Source organism: Panthera onca, chromosome X (assembly GCF_046562875.1).
Source record: "Panthera onca isolate mPanOnc1 chromosome X, mPanOnc1 haplotype 2, whole genome shotgun sequence".
Classification (NCBI taxonomy): domain Eukaryota; kingdom Metazoa; phylum Chordata; class Mammalia; order Carnivora; family Felidae; genus Panthera; species Panthera onca.
Genome location: NC_138357.1, coordinates 45734273 through 45751683, shown reverse-complemented (window position 1 = coordinate 45751683; position 17411 = coordinate 45734273). Strand labels below are relative to the sequence as shown.

Sequence of the window (17411 nt, the reverse complement as noted above, 5' to 3'; positions counted from 1 at the left end):
TCGATTAAAGTTACGTCTGAAGGGAGTTCTCTGTGCCTCTTGGATTTCAATGCCTTTTTCCTTCCCCAGTTCAAGGAAGTTCTCAGCTATTATTTCTTCAAGTACACCTTCAACACGTTTCCCTCTCTCTTCCTCCTCTGGAATATCAGTTATGCGTAGATTATTTCTCTTTAGTGCATCACTTAGTTCTCTAATTTTCCCCTCATACTCCTGGATTTTTTAATCTCTCTTTTTCTCAGCTTCTTCTTTTTCCATAATTTTATCTTCTAGTTCACCTATTCTCGCCTCTGCCTCTTCAATCCAAGCTGTGGTCACCTCCATTTTCTTTTGCAGCTCATTTATAGCATTTTTTAGCTCTTCCTAGCTGTTCCTTAGTCCCTTGATCTCTGGAGCATTAGATTCTCTGCTGTCTTCTATACTGTTTCAAGACCAGCGAGTAATTTTATGTCTATTATTCTAAATTCACTTTCTGTTATATTGTTTAAATCCTTTTTGATCAGTTCGTTAGCTATCGCTATTTCCTGGAGTTTCTTTTTAGGGGTAGTCTTCTGTTTCGTCATTTTGGATAGTCCCTGGAGTATGCGGACCTGCAGGGCTCTCCCACTGTGCTGTTTTGAATAACTTGTTGGTGGGCGGGGCCTCAGTCACACCTGAAGTCTGCCCCCAGCCCACTGCTGGGGCCACAGTCAGACTGGTGTGTACCCTCTTTTCCCCTCTCCTAGTGGCAGGATTCACTGTGGGGTGGCGTGGCCATTCTGGACTACTTGCACACTGCCAGGCTTGTGGTGCTGGGGATCTGGTGTATTAGCTGGGGTGGATCTGTAAGGTGCACAGGGGTGGGAGGGGCAGGCTCAGGTTGCTTTTCCTTTGGTGATCTGCTTTGGCAGGGGCCTTGCGACACTGGGAGGGATTCAGACCCGCCACAGGAGGGATGGATCAACAGAAGCACAGCGTTGGGTGTTTCAATGGTGCAAGCAAGTTCCATGACAGGAACTGGTTCCTTTTGGGGTTTTGGCTGGGGGATGGGCGGGAGAGATGGTGCTGGTGAGCGTCTTTGTTCCCTGCCAAGCTGAGCTCTGTCCTCAGTGGCTCAACAACTCTCCTTCCCGTTGTCCTCCAGCCCTCCCACTCTCTGAGCCAAGCTGTTAACTTGTAGCCTTCCAGATTTTAAGTCCCGCTTGCTGTCAGAACACGCTCCGTTCAGCCCCTCTGCTTTTGCAAGCCAGAGTTGGGGGCTCTGCTTTGCAGGCAGGCTGCCCTTCCGTCGTGGCTCCCTCCCACCAGTCCGTGTATCATGCACCGCCTCTTCGCCCTTCCTGCCCTCTTCTGTGGGCCTCTCATCTATGCTTGGCTCCAGAGAATCCGTTCTGCTAGTCTTCTGGTGGTTTTCTGGGTTATTTAGGCAGGTGTGGGTGGAATCTAAGTGATCAGCAGGACGTGGTGAGCCCAGTGTCCTCCTTCGCCGCCATCTTCCCTAGACTCCTCTTCTTCCCATTTCTTAATTGGCTTATTTGTTTTTTGGGTGTTGAGTTTGAGAAGTTCTTTATAGATTTTAGATACTAACCCTTTATCAGATATGTTATTTGCAAATATCTTCTCCCATTCTGTAGAATGCCTTTTAGTTTTGTTGATTATTTCCTTCCCTGTGGAGAAGATTTTTATCTTGAAGTCCCAATAGTTTATTTTTGCTTTTGTTTGCCTTGACTCCAGAGATGTATCTAGTAAGGTGTTGGTATGGCTGAGGTCAAAGAGGTTGCTGCCTATGTTCTCCTCTAGGATTTTTATGGTTTCTTGTCTCACATTTAGGTCTTTCATCCATTTAAAATTTAGTTTTGTGTATAGGGTGAAAAGGTGGTCCAGTTTCATTCTTCTGCATGTTGCTGTTCAGTTTTCTCAGCACCATTTGTTGAAGAGACTGTCTTTTTTCCATTGGATATTCTTTCAGCTTTCTTGAAGATGAGTTGACCATATAAATTGTGGGTCCATTTCTGGGTTTTCTATTCTGTTCCATTGATCCTTGTGTCTGTTGTTGTGCCAGTACCATACTGTCTTGATGACTGCAGCTTTGTAATATAGCTTGAGGTCCAAAATTGTGATGCCTCCAGCTTTGGTTTTCTTTTTCAAGATTGCTTTGGCTATTCCGGGTCTTTTGTGGTTCCATACAGACTTTAGCACTGTTTCTTCTAGCTCTGTAAAAAATGCTGGTGGTATTTTGATGGGGATTACATTAAATGTGTAGATTGCTTTGGATAGTATAGACATTTTAACAATGTTTGTTCTTCCAATTCACGAGTATGGAATGTATTTCCATTTCTTTGTGTCCCCTTCAATTTCTTTCATAATTGTTCTATAGTTTTCAGAGTACAGGTTTTTACCTCTTTGGTTAGGTTTACTCTTATGTATCTTATGTTTTTTGGTGCAATTGTAAATGGGATTGGTTCCTTGATTTCTCTTTCTGCTGCTTCTTTGTTGTCATATAGAATTGCAACAGATTTCTGTATGTTGATTTTGTAACCTGAGACTTTACTGAATTTATGTATCAGTTCTAGCAATATTATGGTGGAGTCTTGTGGGTTTTCTACATAGAAAATCATGGCATCTATGAATAGTGAAAGTTTTACCTCTTCTTTGCCATTTTGGATGCTTTTTATTTCTTTTGTTGTCTGATTGCTGAGACTACGACTTCCAGTACTATGTTTAACAACAGTAGTGAGAGTGGACATCCCTGTCCTGTTCCTGAGCTTAGGCAAAAAGCTCTCAGTTGTTCTCCATTGAGGATGATATCAACTGTGGGTCTTTCTTATATGTCCTTTATGATGTTGAGTTATGTCCCATCTATCTTTACTTTGTGGAGGGTTTTTTTTAATTTTTTTTTTTATTTTTTAACTTTTTTTGTGTGGAGGGTTTTTATCAAGAATGGATGCTGTATTTTGTCACATGCTTTTTCTGCATCTATTGACAGGATCATATGGTTCTTACACTTTCTTTTATTAACATGGTGTATTACGTTGATTTGTGAAAATTGAACGAGCTCTGCAGCCCAGGAATAAATCCCACTTGATCATGGTGAATAATTTTTTTAATATACTGTTGAAAATAGATCTACTAATATCTTGTTGAGAATTTTTGCATCCATGTTCATCAGGGATATTGGCCTGTAATTCTCCTTTTTAGTGGCATCTTTGTCTAGTTTTGGAATCAAAGTAATGCTGCCCTTGTAGAATGAGTTTGGAAGTTTTCTTTCCATTCCTAGTTTTTGGCACAATTTGAGAAGTATAGTTATGAAATCTTCTTCAAATGTTTGGTAGAATTTTTTGGGAAGCCTTCTGGCCCTGGAAGTTTGTGTGTTGGGAAATTTTTGATTACTGATTCAATTTCTTTGGTGGTTATGAATGTGTAAAAATTTTCTATTTCTTCCTGTTTCAGTTTTGGTAGTTTATACATTTCTAGGAATTTATGCATTTCTTCCAGATTGCCCAATTTTTTGGCACGTGATATTTCACAATATTCTCTTATAATTGTTTGTATTTCTGTGGTGTTGGCTGTGATCTCTCCTCTTTTATTTGTGATTTTATTTATTAGGGTCTTTTCCCTTTTCTTTTTGATAAGTCTGGCTAAGGGTTTATCAATTTTATTAATTCTTTTAAAGAAATAGCTCCTTGTTTCATTGCTCTTTTCTACTGAGTTTTTAGTTTGTTTGTTTTCTGTTTCTGTGTCGTTTATTTCTGCTCTAACCTTTTTTTAAGTTTATTTATTTGTTTTGAGAGAGAAGGTATGCACAGGGAAGGGGCAGAGAGACAGGTAGAGAGGCTCCCAAGCAGGCTCCGTGCTTTCAGTGAGGAGCCTGACACAAGATTTATTACCACGAACTGCAAGATTATGACCTTAGCCAAAATGAAGTCAGATGCTTAATTGAGCCACCCAGGTTCCCTTCTGCTCTAATCTTTATTATTTCCCTTATGATGGCTTTAGGCTTCATTTGTTATTTTTTTTTCCAGCTCTGTTAGGTGTAAATTTAGGTTGTCTATTTGTTGCAGGGAGTATGGTGGGAGTTGCAAAAGATGAGTCTGCAAACAAAGTGCAGTAAGTGAAGGTCCTCATACTCGAGTCCAAATGAGGCCCTGACTCCAGAATGAAGCTTCTTTTTGTTAGGATAATTGCTAAAGACTACGTGTATAAATTCAGCTAAGCAAGTGTGTTAATCAATCTAATAGTTTAGCTTTTCAAAGTTGAATTTTGAGTTAATTGGTTTCTATAACACTAGGAAGGGTCAGGGTGTGAAGGAGGATCTGGCCTTGGACAATGTTAATGGCTCTAGGCAGTCCTTATGAGCCTCAGCCCAGCTGTTCAGCTGTGCAAACATGTCCTAAGGCCTTGAACCTTCTCCAGCCCTTCCCTTTTGAAGTATTTTCCTTTGATGCTTCTCTCCTGCATCTCCCACATGTATTTGAAATTTTTCTTGCTTCTTGAAGTAGGCCTGTATTGTATATACTTCCCTCCTATGAGTGTTTTGTGGCATCCCAAAGATTTTAGATTGCCATATTTTCATTTGCTTCATGTATTTTTTAGTGTCTTTTTAAAAATTTACGTCCAAATTAGTTAGCATATAGTGCAACAATGATTTCAGGAGTAGATTCCCTAATGCCCCCTACGCATTTAGCCCATCCCCCCCTCCCAGAAACCCTCCAGTAACCCTCTGTTTGTTCTCAATATTTGTGAATCTCTTATGCTTTGTTCCCCTCCCTGTTTTATATTATTTTTGCTTCCCTTCCCTTATGTTCGTCTGCTTTGTCTCTTAAAGTCCTCATATGTGTGAAGTCATATGATATTTGTCTTTCTCTGACTAATTTCGCTTAGCATGATACCCTCTGGTTCCATCCACATTGTTGCAAATGGCAAGATTTCATTCTTTTTGATTGCTGAGTAATACTCCATTGTATATATGTACCACATTTTCTTTACCCATTCATCCATCGATGGACATTTGGGCTTTTTCCATACTTTGGCTATTGTTGATAGTGCTGCTATAAACATGAGGGTGCATGTGTCCCTTCGAAACAGCATACCTGTATCCCTTGGATAAATACCTAGTAGTGAAATTGCTGGGTTGTAGGGTAGTTCTATTTTTAGTTTTTTGAGGAACCTCCATACTGTTTTCCAGAGTGGCTGCACCAGTGTGCTTTCCCACCAGCAATGCAAAAGAGATCCTCTTTCTCCACATTCTTGGCAACATCTGTTGTTGCCTGAGTTGTTAATGTTAGCCATTCTGACAGGTTTAAGGTGGTATCTCATTGTGGTTTTCATTTGTATTTCCCTGACGATGAGTGATGTTGTGCATTTTTTCATGTCGATTGGCCATCTGGGTGTCTTCTTTGGAGAAGTGTCTATTCATGTCTTTGCCCATTTCATCACTGGATTATTATTATTATTATTGTTTGTTGAGTTTGATAAGTTCTTTATAGATTTTGGATACTAACCCTTTATCTGATATGTCATTTGCAAATATGTTCTACCATTCTGTTGGTTGCCTTTTAGTTTTGCTGATTGTTTCCTTCACTGTGCAGAAGTTTTTGTTTTGATGAGGTCCCAGTAGTTCATTTTTTCTTTACTTCCCTTGCCTCCAGAGACGTGTTGAGTTAGAAGTTGCTGTGGGCAAGATCAAAGAGGCTTTTGTCTGCTTTCTCCTCAAGGATTTTGATGGCTTCCTGTCTTACACTGAGGTCTTTCACTCATCCATTTTGAGTTTATTTTTGTGTATGGTGTAAGAAAGTGGTTCAGGTCCATTCTTCTGCATGTCTCTGTCCAGTCTTCCCAGCACCACTTGCTGAAGAGACTGTCTTTATTCCACTGGATATTCTTTCCTGCTTTGTCAAAAATTAGTTGGCCATACGTTTGTGGGTCCATTTCTGGGTTCTCTATTCTGTTACTTTGATCTCAGTGTCTGTTCTTGTGCCAGTACCATACTTGATGTTTACAGCTTTGTAGTGTAGCTTGAAGTCTGGGATTGTGATGCCTCCTGCTTTGGTTTTCTTTTTCAAGATTGCTTTGGCTATTCGGGGTCTTTTCTGGTTCCATACAAATTTTAGGAATCTTTGTTCTGGCTCTGTGAAGAATGCTGGTGTTATTTTGATAGGGATTGCATTGAATATGTAGATTGCTTTGGGTAGTATTGACATTTTATCAATATTTGTTCTTCCTATACAGGAGCATGGAATCTTTTTCCATTTTTTTTGTTTCTTCTTTAATTTCTTTCATAAGCTTTCTATGGTTTTCAGTGGATAGATGTTTCACTTCTTTGGTTAGATTTATTCCTAGATATTTTATGAGTTTGGGTGCAATTTTAAATGGGATCGATTCCTTGATTTCTCTTTCTGTTGCTTCATTGTTGGTGTATAGGAATGAAACCGATTTCTGTGTGATTTTATATACTGCAACTTTGCTGAATTCATGACTCAGTTCTAGCAGTTTTGGTGTAATCATTTGGGTTTTCCATGTGGAGTATCATGTCATCTGCGAAGAGTGAATGTTTGACCTCCTCCTGGCTGATTTGGATGCCTTTTATTTCTTTGTGTTGTCTGATTGCAGAAACTAAGACTTCCAATACTATGTTGAGTAACAGTGGTGAGAATGGACATCCCTGTCTTGTTACTGACCTTAGGGGGAAAGCTTCATGTATTAAAAAAAAAAAAAAAAAAGTTTATTTATTTATTTATTTATTTATTTATTTATTTATTTATGGAGATAGAGTGAGAGCAAGAGCAGGGGAGGGAAAGAGACAGGGAGACAGAGAATCCCAAGCAGATGCTGTGCTGCCAGTGCAGAGCTCAATGTGGTGCTAGAACCCAAAAACTGTGAGATCATGACCTGAGCTGAAATTAAGAGTTTGACCCTTAACCGACTGAGCCACCCAGGCCCCCATATTTCCATGCAATTTTAATTTCATCTTTGATTTCCTGGTCAATCCTTTGTTTCTTTAGTAAGATGTCTCTCACCTTCATGTATTCGTGGTGTTTGCAATTTTTTTTCTTGTGGTTGCATTCTATTTTCATAGCATTGTAGTTGGAAAATATGCATGGTATGATCTCAATCTCTTTGTGTTTGTTGAGGCCTGAGTTTTGACCAGTATCTGATATATTCTGGAGAATGTCCCATGTGCACTCAGAAAGAATGTGTATTCTGTTGCTGTATGATGAAATGTTCTGAATATATCTGGTAAGTCCATCTGGGCCAGTGTGTTATTGAAACCCATTGTTTCCTTGTTGATTTTCTGCTTAGATGATCTGTCCATTGCTGAAAGTGGGGATTAAAGTCCACTACTATTACTGTATTGTTCACAATGGGTTTCTTTATGTTTGTTATTGTTTTATATATTTGTGTGCTTCAAGTTGTGGGCATAAGTGTTTACAACTGTTAGATCTTCTTGATGGATAGACTCCTTCATTATGATATAGTGCCCTTCTTCATCATTTGTTACAGTCTTTAGTTTAAATTCTAGTTTGATGTAATTATGGCTATTCTGGCTTACTTTTGATGTCCTTTAGCATGATAAATGGTTCTTCATCCCCTCACTTTCAATCTGCATGTGTTTTTATGTCTAAAATGAATCTTTTTTTGTAGGCAACATATAGAAAGTTCTTTTTTTTAATCCATCTTGATACCCTATGCCTTTTGATTGGAACATTTAATCCATTTTACAGTCAAAGTGATTATTAATAGATATGAATTTAATTCCATTGTATTACCTGTTAAGTTATTATTTCTGGAAATTTTCTCTGTTTCTTTCTAGTCTTTGTCACTTTTGGTCTTTCCTTTCTACTCAGAGTCCCCTTTAATACTTCTTGCAAGGTTGGTTTAATGGTCATAAGTTCCTTTAGTTTGTTTGTCTGGGAAACTCTTTCTTTTTTCTTCTAATCTGAATGACAGTCTTGCTGGTGTGAAGTATTCTTGGCTACATTATTTCCCATTCAGCATGTTGAATATATCTTGCCATTCCTTTCTTGGTTACTAAGTTTCTGTGGATTCTGCTAACCTGATTTGTCTTCCCTTGTAAGTCAAGGATTTCTTTCCACTTTGCCTTCCCTTGTAAGTGAAGGATTTCTTTTCACTTGCTGCTTTTAAGACTTTTTCCTTATCTCTGTATTTTGAAAATTTTACTACAATATGTCTTGGTTGCCTGACTTTTGTTGATTTTGATGTGTGGTCTCTGTGCCTCCTGCATTTGGTTATCTGGTTCCTTCCCCAAATTAGGGAGGTTTTCAGGTATAATTTGCTGAAATAAACCTTCTGTCCCCTTTACCCTCTGTTCTTATTCTGGGACTCCTATGATATGAATGCTATTACACCTTATGGAATAACTGAGTTCCTTAAGTCTACATTATGATCCAATATGTTTCTTTCTCTCTTCTTTTCAGCTTCACTATTTTCCATCATTTTATCTTCTATATATATCACTTACGTGCTTTTCTGCTTTTTCCATCCTTGTGGTCATTACATACAACTGGTTTCACATCGTGGTTATACCATTTTTTATTTCAACCTGGCTAGTTTTTAGGTCTTTTGTCTTGGTGGTAAAGGACTCCCTGCTGACTTCTATGGTTTTCTCAAGCCTGGACAGTATCCTTATGATTGTTGTTTTAAATTCTGGATCAGGCATATTACTTATATTTGTTTCAATTAGATCCCTGGCTGTGATCTTTTCTCCTTCTTTCTTTTAGGATTAATTTTTCCATCTTGGCATTTTGTCATGTCTCTGTCTTCTGTCTGTTAGGAAATCTTGCTATGTTTACTGCTCCTGACAGTAGTGACTTTATGAAGACGTGGTCTTATACTATCTAGGATCTGGTGCTTCAGGAAGTGTTTCTGGTGTATGTTGTATGCACTCTGCTTGTGTGTTTTGGCTGCTCTTTCCCTGAGGTTAATTCCCTTCAGAATTTCTCCTTGCCTGCAGTGGGGAGTGTTTTCACCTTGTCCAGAGACAGGATAGTTTTAACTAGATGTGCTCTGGTCTGCTTGTTAAAAGAGACCAGATCCTATTTCCACTAGAGGTGAAGCTTGGTAGCACTCTATGGTAAGTAGGCTTGGTGTGTGCAGGTGTTTGTGTTGGTCTTCTGGGGGAGGAGCCTGCTACCACTGTAGTTCTCAAGTACACTTGTACTAGTAAAGAAGCACTTGCAGAGCACAGGGGGGGCAGGGCTTGGTGTAGGTGGTGAGGCCTTCAGTGTTTGTGGTGTTCTGCTCACTGAAGTCAGTCTGTGGTGATGGGTGGGGGAGAGGGGGAGAAAAATAATGGTGCCAGCCATCTCCTTCATCCCCAGAGAGGGGAGTTCACACCACTTCTGCCCAGAAACCCTCACAGAATAGTGAACAATCTCCATTTGTGTGTCCCAGGCATCCCACAGATCCATACCTTCACCTTGTCTGTGTCCAGGCCATATGCCTCCCTGTTGGTGCAGTGTTCTTGTTTTTTTATCTTAGACATGCAGCTGAGTTTCAAAAATCCAAACTTTAAGGACAGGTGGGCCATGGGCCCAAACTGGTCTTCTGGGGGAGGGTCTTGCTTCATTGGGGTGGGTGCCATTTGTTCAGAAGGGCAGTCACACCAAGGCTCAGGAGCTTCGAGTTCAGAGTAGAGTGTAGCAAAAAGCTGGCAACCGTGTTAGGTGCCCTCAGCAGGTGTCTTTACCCCTCTGCTAAGAAATGAGGCAGCGATAGTGCCTGTTGAATCTTTTGTCCCCTGAGAGATAATGCTACCTCTCTCAGAGGCTCTCCAATAATGAGAAACTTTCTATTCCAGTGCATCCCAGGGTATCCTCAGATTTCACACTCTTCTTCTGGTCCTCTGCCCTCGTTCTCCACAGAAGCACTGCTGCATCCACTAGGCTCCATACCAACCATGGTGCAGACATCTAGAACTCCAGTTTTCAAGCTCCACTGGTTGTAAAAACTCAAGATAATCATCCCCTCTTATTTTCCCAATGGTTTTGGGGAAGTGTTTTTCTTGTGCGATCCCCTGTATGCTGCTCTCTCTCTCTCTCACATTTGTCTGTGATGAGGGCCCTCTCCCCTCTGCAGCACCGATGATCCTTTTCTCCCCCAAATTATATCTCTGCACCTCCTTCCTTCCACGATGTGTGGCCTCTTGTCTCCCTCTAGTTATGTAGTTTGTTCTCTCAGTCTTCAGATCAATTTCTTGGTTGTTTAGAATGATTTGATATTTATCTGGCTGAGTTGAAGGGATGAGGCAAGCATAGGACCCCCATGCTACTCTGCCATTTTAAACTAAACTCGTAGACCATTTTTTCATATGACTAATTTACATCTGTATATCTTCTTTGGTGAGGTGTCTGTTAAGGTCTTTGGCACATTTTTTAATTGCGTTGCTTGTTTTCTTATTGTTAAATTTTAAGAGTTCCTTTTGTATTTTTGATAATAGTCCTTTATTAGATATGTCTTCTACAAATATTTTTTTCCCAGTCCGTGTATTGTCTTTTCATTTTCTTGATGCTGTTTTTCTTAGAGCAGAAGATTTTTATTTTAATGAAATCAGCTTATCAATTATTTCTTTCATGGATCATGCTTTTGGTGTTGTATCTAAAAAGTTATATCCAAGGTCATCTTGATTTTTTCCTGTGTCACCTTCTTTTCATTTAGGTTTATCATCCACCTAAAGTTATTTTTTGTGAGGGGTCTTCTCAAAGAACCAGCTTTTGGTTTCATCGATTTTCTGTATTGATTTCTTGTTTTTAATTTCATGGATTTCTGCTCTAAACTTTATTATTTCTTTTCTTTCACTTTGGATTTAATTTGCTCTTCTTTTTTCTATTTTTTTTTTTAGAGAGTACACAAGCAGGTGAGAGGGACAGAGCGAGAGAGGGAGAGAGAGAGAGAGAGAGAGAGAGAAAGAGAGAGAGAGAGATAGAGAATCCTAAGCAGGCTCCACGCTCAGTGCTGAGTTTGACATGGGGCTCAATCCCACAACTCTGGGATCGTGACCGAAGCTGAAACCAAGTGTCGGGTTCTCAACTGACTGAGCGACCCAGGTGCCCTTATTTTTTTTCTAATTTTCTAAGGCAGAAGCTTATATTATTGATTTTGGATCTTTCTTCTTTCTAATATATTCATTAACTGCTATATATTTCTTTCTAAGCACTGATTTCATTGCATCCTACAAATCCTGGTAAGTTGTAATGTTTGTTTAGTTTTTAAATATTTAAAAATTTATCTCGGGGCACCTGGGTGGCTCAGTTGGTTAAGCGACCGACTTTGGCTCAGGTCATGATCTCGCGGTTCGTGAGTTCGAGCCCCACATCGGGCTCTGTGCTAACAGCTCAGAGCCTGGAGCCTGCTTCAGATTCTGTGTCTCTCTCTCTCCCTGCCCCGCCACTGCTCATGCTCTGTGTCTCTCTGTGTCTCAATAATAAATAAACGTTAAATAATTTAAAAAAATTTCTCTTGAGATTTCTTTTTTGACTCATGCTTTATTTATAGATGTGTTGTTTAACCTCCAAGTATTGTGGTATTTTCCAGCTATCTTTCTTTATCGATTTCTCTTCAATCCCATTGTGGTCTGAGAGCAGACATTGCATGATTTCTCTCTTTTAAAATTTGTTCAGCATGTTTTATGGCCCAGAATGTGATCTGTCTTGGTGAATGTTACATGTGAGTTTAAGAAGACTGTGTACCCTGCTGTTGTTAAATGAAGTAGTCTATAGATGTCCACTATATCCAATTGATTGATGGTGCTGTTGAGTTAAACTTGTTTTACTATTTTTTTTTGCTGCTAGATATGCCAATTTTTGATAGAGGGCTGTTGAAATGTCCAACTATAATAGATTTATATATTTCTCAAAGTTTTGCAGTTTTATCAGTTTTTGCTTTATATACTTTTACAAAATATTTTTAAGTTTACTTATTTATTTTGAGAGAGAGTGAGTGAGCAGGGGAGGAGTTGAGAGAGGGGAAGAGACAGAGAATCCCAAGCAGGCTCTGCACTGGCAGCGCCAAGCCCAGTGTAGGGCTTGAACTAATGAACTGTGAGATCATGACCTGAGCCAAAGTCAAGAGTCAGACACTCAACCGACTGAGCCACCCAGGCACCTCTGCTTTATATGTTGTGACACTATGTTGTTAAGCACATACATGTTAAGAATCATTATGTCTTCTTGGTGAACTGATCCCTTTATCATTATATCATGCCCTTTTTTCATTCCTAATAACTTCCTCTACTTTGATGTGTACTATGTTTAATATTAATATAGCAATTCCTGCTTTCTTTTGATTAGTGTTAGTATGGTATGTCTTTCTCCATCCATTTACTTTTTCAATTTTTTTTTATTTAAGTATAGTTGACACACAGTATTATATTAGTTTCAGGTGTGCAACATAGTGATTTGTCAGTTATATACATTACAAAATGCTCACCACAATAAGTGTAGTTATCATCTGTCTCCATATAGAATTATTGCAATATTATTGAGTATATTCTCTATGCTGTACTTTTCATCCCCATGACTTGCTTATTTTATAACTGGAAGTTTGTACCTCTTTATCCCTTTCACCTACTTTGCCCATCCCCCCACTCTCCTCCTATGTGGCAACTACCAGTTTGTTCTCCATGTTTATGAGTCTATTTCTATCTTTATGTTTGTTTTATTTTTTGGATTCCAACTATAAGTGAAATCATATGGTATTTGTCTTTTTCTGACTGACCTATTTCACTTAGCATAATAATTTCTGTGTCCATTCATGTTGTCATAAGTGGCAAGATTTCATTCTTTTTTTATGTCTAAGTAATATTTCATTACACACATACACACATGCAAACATATATATAGCAAATCTTCTTTATCCATTCATCTATCAGTGGACACAGGTTGCTTTGATATTTTGGCTTTTGTAAATAATGCTTCAATGAACATGGGGTGTCCATCCATTTACTTTTAATATATATGTGTCATTATACTTAAATAGGGTTTCTTGTAGGTATCATATTATGTCATTATACATAAAGAGTGTTTCTTGTAGATATCATATTGTTGGGTCTTATTTTTTGGTCTACTTTGATAATCTCTGTCTTTTAATTGATACATTTAGTGATTATTGATATAGTTAGATTAATATCTAGTATAGTTGGCACTGCTTTCTATTTATTGCCCTTGTTTTCTACTTCTGTTTTTCTCCTATCCTTTTTCTGTATTTTTTAATTTTATTTTTTTTTAATTTTTTAAAGTTTAGTTTTGAGAGACAGAGAGAGACAGAGCATGAGCATGGGAAAGGCAGAGAGAGGGAGACAGAATCTAAGCAGGCCCTAGGCTCTGAGCTGTCAGCACAGGGACCAATGCGGAGTTCGAACTCACAACTGTGAGATCATGAGCTGAGCCGAAGTCAGATGCTCAACCAAGTGAACCACCCAGGTGCCCCTGCATTTTGTAGTTTTAATTGAGCCTTTTATATGACTCCATTTTCTCTTCTTTCTTGGAGTATATCAATTATATATTTTTTTAAGATTTTATATTTTTAAAGTAACTTGTACACCCAATGTGGGGCTCAAACTCACAAGCCTGAGATCAAGAGTTTCAAGCTCTACTGACTGAGCCAACTAGGCACCCCTTTCCATTACACTTAAAAAAAAAACAACAGCAAAAAAAACTTTGCTTAGTGGTTGTTCTAGAAATTGCAATATTTATCTTTAATCCAAATCTACAATCCCTATATTTATATTTAATCCAAATCTACATTCCAATAACATTATACAGCTTCATGAGTAATGTAAGTACTTAATAATAACCAAATAATCCTAATTCCTCCCTCATATCCTAGTCTCATTGCTGGCATTCATTTTACTTATACATAAGCATATAGATAGTCAAAGACAGTATTGCTATCATTATTTTGAATAAACTTGTTAGATCAATTAAGAATGAAGAAAGAAAAGTTTTTATTTTACCTTCACTTATTCCTTTAATGCTCTTCCTTTTTTATGTAGATATGAGTTTTCTACCTATAGCATTTTCCCTGTCTCTAAAGAACTTCTAACACTTAATGCAAGGCACATCTACTGGCAACAAATTCCCTCATTTTCTTTTTCTGAGGAAGTCTTTATTCAGTTTTTGAAGGATAATTTTACAGGGTACAGAATTCTAGGTTGGTAGTTAGTATCTCATATCTCTTATGGATCTAAGAAGAGTTCTTGATTTTTTTCAGTTCATTAAGCTTTTTAACTTTTAAGAATGGAGTAGTAACTTCCAACTTCTTTTTAAAAATTTTTTATCATTTGATTTATTTTTGAGAGACAGAGACAGAGTGGGAGTGGGGGAGGGGCAGATAGAGAGGGAGACACAGGATCTGAAGCAGGCTCCTGGCTCTGAGCTGTCAACACAGAGCCTGATGCAGGGCTTGAGCTCACAAACCATGTGAAATCATGACCTGAGCCCAAGTCGGACACTTAATCAACTGAACCACCCAGGCACCCCTATCCTTTCAGTTTTTAAAAATATAAGCAAATTTAACATCTTTGTTAGTTTTTACCCCTGTTCATAGGTAAAATGTGGCTTATTCTGCAACAGTGCAGTCCAATAGAAATTGCTGTGGAAATGAAAATTTTCTGTATCTCTGTTGCTCAATATGAACACAGTGAATGCTAGTGAGGAACTGAGTTTATAGTGTTATTTAAATATGGTTTATTAAGTTTAAATACCATGTGTGACTAGTGGTTTCTGTATTGGACAGGAGCAACTTTGAATACTTTACATACTTTGTACACCTTGTTTTTCACCGAACAATGTATCCTGGAGATCACTTCATAGTAGTATAGAAAGGGAGCACCCACTGGTTTTTATAGCTGTATAGTACTCTAGGATGTAGGTTTACCTTAGATTATTCAACCAATCCCTTATTGATTGACATCTGTCATGTGTCTAGTCTTATGCTACTATGAATTGTTCTTCAAGGGATGGTTTTATGCTTATGCTTTTTTGTCTTTTTGCATTTTTTTTCTTTGGGGTAGATTCTTAGGAGAATGATTTCTGGTTCCAAGAATAAATACCTGTGTAATTTTACTAGATAGCATCAAATCCCCACCACGGAAATTTTACATTATCTCTAGCAATGCATCAGAATCCTGTTTCCTCACAGAGTATCTAAGATGAACTCTGAGGGAAGGTGAATATGATGTGAGAAATCTATGAAAACTATTTCACAAATCAGGAAAATTAGATGTTTGGACAAGGGTTTTAGTCCTCCTTGTCTTTGATACTCTTGCTCTATCCTTTTATGTTTCCTATGGTTCTAGGTCCAGGCCCCTCCAACTGACAGAGGAGGCCTTAACATGAAGCAGAAACTTCATGTTTATCTGAGAATACTAAATGGAAGATCTTCTCTTTAGTGATAAGGCAGGCAAAAAATCCAGTTCAGAAATAAATCATACTCACCTAACAAAAGGCTAGAGGAGAAAGCAAAATCTATAGATAGTTTTATGAGAAGAAACAAGATTGACGTTGTTCTTTACTTTCTGTGAGTGAGACCTTGGAGAAGGAAGTAGGAGCCTGTTTGCAATATGCAAAAAAGGTTTCAGTTACAAGGTGCAACCGTTTTCTAGGGTTAAAATTCTGACCTCTAAACACTGTGATTTCCTGTTTAGATGCTGAATTTCTGGGACTCAGGATGAAAATTGGACTAAATTTGCTTGAAATGGAGTCCATTTGAGGTCAAGCCTCAACACCTCATAGGGTGAGCATTAACATCCATTTTGCTGCCTGTGGACCTTTCCACTTATGCAGGTATGGAGATCAAGGGAGACAAAGTGTAGGATACAGATACTGAATTGAACTGACAGTGCCTGGCACAAAGTAAACACCCAATACACATTAATAAATTAATGAGATGTAGATGTAGGAATAAGCAGAATAGGAAATTATGTATATGTTCTCTCAATATTTTTATAAACATATGAATTTTCAAAAGAAAGTTGTGATCACTAAGTACTTATTGTTTAATAATCTCCTTTGAGGAAACATTTTATTTATGATTATAAAAAAATTATGCTTTTTCATTGGTAAAAATAACGTGTAGAAAATGGAGAAAGATGCCACCTAGCGATCAGAGTCAGAGTTGCAGGTGTAAAAGCCTCTTCTAGGGAAGTTGGAAAAGGATAAGGTAATGGGAGAGAGTGAGGCTTGTGTATGGATTTTATTGTATAGGCAAAGCTTTCTGGAATTTTCTACACACTAGTTGTGATTCTGCTATATTCTTTCCTGTTTATAAAGGAATTCTTATGTGCACAGTCTTTTAACCCCCACTCAGTCACATAAGAGTGGGCCTTGGGCCTGGAACACATATCTATCAAGAGATAAAGAGTGCACATAGCCTGTGCTGGGTTTTTGCCTTGTGTGGAAATATCTTTGTTTCAGATTCAGTGAGTACTCCTTTGTTTTGCTTAAGAGTGTTTGGCAGTGGCCCTTAGGCACACCCCCACCTTTCAGTATTTGTCACATCACCAGTTAATGGTTTTGTTGTTTAAGATACATCAAGCAATATCAAAATTTGCATTAGAAATTAAACTTATTCTGTATGTCCTTTCTGTCTCCACCTTCTCCACCCACATAATACAAAGATAGTCACTGTTAGTTTATTCAAAACTATTCTCAGATTCTTTTTCTCTATATCTAATACACTAATTTTAACCACACACAAATATCTATAAACCCATGTTGATATATTCTTTGCATAATGAGACCCATATTCTATTTTTTATATTTTTCTTTTTGTGACTGTCTTCATTTTTATTATTTTTTAAAGATAAGCTCTAGGCCCAACGTGGGGCTTGAACTCACAACCCTAAGATCAAGAGTCACATGCTCTACCAACTGAGCCAGCCAGGCACCCCCTACATTATATTTTTGACTTGTCTGACTGATTAAAGGTGATTCTTTTCTCATATTATTTATTTGTGGTGTGTTTCTAAGTTATTGTTTTTTATGTGCATTCTCTTTTTTTTCTATTGAGATATAGTTGATATATAACATTATATTAGTTTCAGGTATACAAAATAATAATTCAATACCTGTATATATTACAAAATGATCACTACAATAAGTCTAGTTAGCATTGATCACCACACATAAGTACAAATTTTTTTTCTTGGGTTGAGAACTTTTAATATATATTCTCTTAGCTTCCCTGAACAAAATAAAATATGGTTTTACACATTTTAACTATATAAACATACAGCTATTTTCCAGCTTGCTGACTTCTTTAATATATACATAATATGTCATATATATTTTACATAATATATTATACATTAAATATATCTAATATTCTATATATTTATTATACATAATTACTTATAATATAGCATATTATGCAATAACTATATACAATTAATAAATATATATGATGATATATGTTATGTA

General features: G+C 37.7%; 1 long non-coding RNA gene across 1 annotated transcript in view; it reads left to right on the top strand.

Moving 5' to 3' along the window:
• The window catches only part of LOC145713663 (uncharacterized), a 57404-nt gene that overhangs the window by 16016 nt on the left and 23977 nt on the right, over positions 1-17411 (top strand). Inside the window, exon 3 of the long non-coding RNA XR_014136669.1 lies at positions 15638-15726. This is a non-coding gene — a long non-coding RNA (uncharacterized LOC145713663). The remainder of the gene's footprint in view (positions 1-15637; positions 15727-17411) is intronic.